Genomic DNA, 4,616 nt, shown 5'->3' with positions numbered 1-4,616 from the left:
TTCGTGCCCTGGTCTGGGAAGATCCCACATGCCGCTGAGCGGCTGGGCCTGTGAGCCATGGCCGCTGAGCCTGCGCGTCTGGGGCCTGTGCTCCACAACGGGAGAGGCCACAAAGTTGTCACTGTACCATTTGGTTATTCAAATTGAATCAACTTTCACTTAAAATTATTTCTTATTATTTAAGTGTGTTCTTCTGATTAAGAAAAATTACAACTTCAATTTGTAAGTCTCTTAAAATTTCTCAGTCTTTTATTCCAACATGACAAAACCTCCTTTTTTTCAGGTGAAAGGAATTACTGATAACCTTCAATATATTTTGTTTCCTATTTTTTTCCATCTTCATTGCCGTCTTTTATGCATTGCTTCCATTATCTCATTTGTCTTGTTACAAAGAACATTTTGTCCTCCAATATGTCCTGCTAGATGATTCTTCTAGAACCTCAGTTTTATCTTATTATCTCTCGCTCTTACATCAACAATGGCAACTTGTTGACTAAGAACTCACATTGACACACTCAGTATAGCATTAATGTCCCTCCGTGAGGCTATGTTATCAACCCAAATCCACATAAACTGCTTCCCGATAGATATTCTCTAAGCCTGGCCGATTCGCTGCATGGCATGTTAATATTCTCTCTGGGGCTCTTCTTTCCTCCTGTGCTTGATCAAGTTAATATCTTATCTCAATTCTTTTAAATCCTTTGACAATCACTTCTAGTTTTCTCACTATTTCAGCACCTGATTTAATTATCTCGAATAATTATCTGATTATCTAGTACCTATAAAGTATAGGTGTTGCTCCAGTAAAATTACAAGCTTTTTGTTGATTGAGATTGTATCTTAAAACTTGTTTATCTCACTTAAATATTAGAATAAAGTGGAGCATCTATGAATTGGGCTTAACAAACTTTGGAGAACTGAATTATATTACCTTTCATTATATTATTCAGAATGCGATTACTAGTTTTAGAACTGCTTCTAAAGGCATGAATGTAGCCAATTACCCATAAATGTGTGTGAATGGAGTGGTTTGGAGATAGGAAGGGACATTTAAGCTCATCCGTTTCTTCAACAAATTGTCATTGCACACCTCTTGTTTATCAGGCAGTGGGTAGACATTGATAAATAAAATTCGGGGCCAAAAAGTTTATGGAACTTACAATCAAGTTTGAGATAAAAGATACTATGTAAGTTATTAGACACATAGACATGTTACTTATAAACTGTTTTGAATGCTCTGACATTAACAAAGTGCAGTGATGGAGAAAAGTGGATAGAGGGAAGGAAGAGCATGATTTAGACGAGCTAAAGGAAGGACCTTGCTAGAGGGTTGACATTTACACTGGGATCCAGAAGAGGGGAGCCAGTCATATGGAGAGGGGGCTGGGACTTTTCAGGTTCTGGCAACAGTATGTGAAAAGGCTTGAAAGTAGGGACAAAAGAAAGAAATAATAGACTTTGAAGCATTAAAGAGAAGCCAGCAAGTTGAGGGCAGAGTAGCATGAGACAGGATGGAGATGTCAGGATTCCAGATCATGCAGGGCATCCTTGGCCGTGTAAAAAAGACTGTGCATCTGATTTAAACCAAAACGTGCGTTGGTTTGTTCCTTAAGGTCAGCTTTACAGCTGTGTGGAAACAGATTAAAGAATACCCAATAGGACAAAATGTTTGTTTTTTATTTATTTTTTTTAGTGAAAACTATGTCATTCATTGAACTATATCACCTCGATAATGGAAAATCCTGATATCACCTAAAGTTAGATATTTTTAAATTTTACAACTGGTTATTAGACAATTGTCAGGTTTTCTTTTTAATGGTAGTTGTTTCATCACTCCTGGAGATACCTAACATTTTATTTTTTAGTAGTGATAAAAAAAAAAATGCCTCTACTTCAGCTTCACTAAACTTCATTTTCATCAGCACGTTGAGGAAATGGTTTTCTGTCTCCGTCGTCTGTGACCAGGGAGGGCATTCTGAGATGTCTCTGTAGGATGCCTCACTTTGTATCTGGGTATAGGCAAACCCGCAACTGGAGTTTTCTGATGAAAGTATTCCTCAGTAATCTTTGATACTGTCAAGTTCAAAAGCATCTTTTTGCCTCTGTTTAACTAAAATTAAAACTAATTTGGCCCTTTCTCTGCAGAATCACCATGGTGGCTGGGACCCTGTACCCATATCTTGAAAACTGGAGGGCCTTCAAGGCCCTCATTGCCACTCAGTGCAGCAGGGCTCAGGTCTGCGTGCTCACCGCACCACCCCGCTTCCATTTTGGCCAAACCAAACACACCCCCGAATTTCTCCATAGATTTCCTGCTGGCAAGGTTCCAGCCTTTGAGGGTGACGATGGATTCTGTGTGTTCGAGAGCAATGCCATTGCCTACTATGCGAGCAACGAAGACTGCAGGGAAGTACTCCCAAAGCAGCAGCCCAGGTGGTGCAGGGGGTGAGCCTTGCTGATAGCAACATAGTTCCCCCAGCCAGAACCTGGGTGTTCCACACCCTTGAGCCTCATGCGCCGCAACAAGCAGACCACAGGGAATGCAAAGCAGGAGGTGAGGGGAATTCTGGGGCCGCTGGACGCTCACTTGAAGACAAGGACTTTTCTGGTGGGCGAACGTGTGATACTGGCTGACATCACAGTTGTCTGCACCCTGTTGTGGCTTTATAAACAGGTTCTGGAACCTTCTTTCTGCCAGGCCTTCCCTAATCCAAACCACTGGTTCCTCACCTGCATTAACCAGCCCCAGTTCCGGGCTGTCTTGGGGGAGGTGAAACTCTGTGAGAAAATGGCCCAATTTGATGCTAAAAAGTTTGCAGAGAGCCAGCCTAAAAAAGGACACCCCACAGAAAGAGAAAGCTTCTACGAGAAGAGAAGCAGAAGCCCCAGGCCGAGCGGAAAGAGAAGAAGACGGCTGCCCCTGCTACTGAGGAGGAGCTGTATGGACGTGCGCGGGCAGCGGCTGCTGAGCCGAAGGCCAAGGACCCCTTTGCTCCCCTGCCCAAGAGCACCTTGGCGTTGGATGAATTTAAGCGCAAGCACTCCAACGAGGACACACTCTCCGTGGCGCTGCCGTACTTTGGGGAGCACTTTGATAAAGATGGCTGGTGCCTGTGCTACGCCGAGGACCGCTTCCCTGAAGAGCTCACCCAGACCTTCGTGAACTGCAACCTCATCACTGCAGTGTCGCAGCGACTGGACAAACTGAGGAAGAATGCCTTTGCCGGTGTCATTCTCTTTGGAAGCAACAGTAGCGGCTCCATTTCTGGAGTCTGGGTCTTCCGAGGCCAGGAGCTTGCCTTTGCGCTGAGTCCAGATTGGCAGGGGTACTACGAGTCATACACATGCTGGAAACTGGATCCCAGCAGCGAGGAGACTCAGACCGGTTCGAGAATACTCCTCCTGGGATGGGGCCTTCCAGCACGTGGGCAAAGCCTTCAACCCGGGCAAGATCTTCAAGGGAACATCTCTTGCCATCGCCTAGCTGCCCGCATCTGCCCTTCAGGGAGAATGGGGGTCATTAAAGGAAACTGAACGTCGAACCGTTTCCTGCGCTGCCTCCTTTGTGGGTGATGGCTTCTTCAAAGGGGAGTAGATATGTTGAAGCAGGGTGTTGTCTATACCTGCAGGATCTCCCTGTGCAGGAGAGAAGTCTTCAAAAGAGCAGAAAGAGAGGCCTCTCCTCAGTTTTGATTTTTTTTTTTTTTAATTGCCTTGCCTCTCCTGTGATGACCGTCTTCTAGCCTAGCTGGGAAAGGTTGGATGTAGTTAGGAGGTGGTGACACGGGGCTTTGTAACTACCTAATTCCAGACCTTCCCTCATGAAGGAGAATACCTGCTGACAGAGTGAGAGCACAGCATATGCAGAACGACTTAACACTACTTCCCTGCTTCCCGCAGCTGCCCTGTGAGCTGGGGCGGCCGCCGTATCCAAGAGTCATAGTTTCAATACTTCAGACAAAGAGGCACAGACTCCTTGGAACAGATACTGGCCTGTGGGCCCTAACCTGGCTGTGGATCGTCTCTGGGGTATCTCTACTTTCTCACAAGGAAGTGGGGTTCAGAGATTTAAGCAATTTGCCTGTGATCACACGTCTTAGGTAGTGGAGGCAAGATTTTGAACCCAGTGGGTGTCACTGGAGCCTGTACCCTAAACACGCCCTAGCGCTTCCTGCAATGTAGAGCAGTCATAAATGTCCTTAAACAACCAAAAAAAAAAAACCCCCAAACTAAACTGAATCACGTCATCCTTACATTTAATTCAGTTAGTGTCTTTCCTCATCTATTACCTTAGCCTCAATTTGTCAGCTGATAATTTTTCTAAGCATCTCAAGGAGCTCAGAGTAAACTAATTGTGGTTCTGTGGAGCTGGACCTTTGGGAGGAAAGAAAAAGCTGGTATCTCCATTCCCTAATCGGTAATATCCTTTCCAATTCACCATAGAAAATGGCCTAACTCAACCAAATTAGCAGAAAACATGTAGGAGTTTAGCTTACATGGCCCTTATGTGATTGCTGTCATAAAATCACGAAACGCATACAATTTTAAACTGATCTTGAAGTGAGATGAGTAGATGTTAAATAATACGCTATTTTCTCGCAATGTGTTTCAGTGAC

At 44.5% G+C, this 4,616-nt stretch overlaps 1 pseudogene across 1 annotated transcript; it reads left to right on the top strand.

The window, feature by feature from the left end:
• Positions 1 to 1,195: 1,195 nt before the first annotated feature.
• LOC307175946 (elongation factor 1-gamma-like) lies at positions 1,196 to 3,530 on the top strand (annotated as a pseudogene). Its single transcript has one exon. The product of its transcript is annotated as an elongation factor 1-gamma-like (transcript).
• Positions 3,531 to 4,616: the final 1,086 nt, after the last annotated feature.

This window comes from Stenella coeruleoalba (assembly GCF_951394435.1).
Source record: "Stenella coeruleoalba genome assembly, chromosome: 17".
Classification (NCBI taxonomy): Eukaryota; Metazoa; Chordata; class Mammalia; order Artiodactyla; family Delphinidae; genus Stenella; species Stenella coeruleoalba.
The sequence above is the reverse complement of the archived record's forward strand: the minus strand, read 5'-3'. Positions and strand labels throughout refer to the sequence as shown.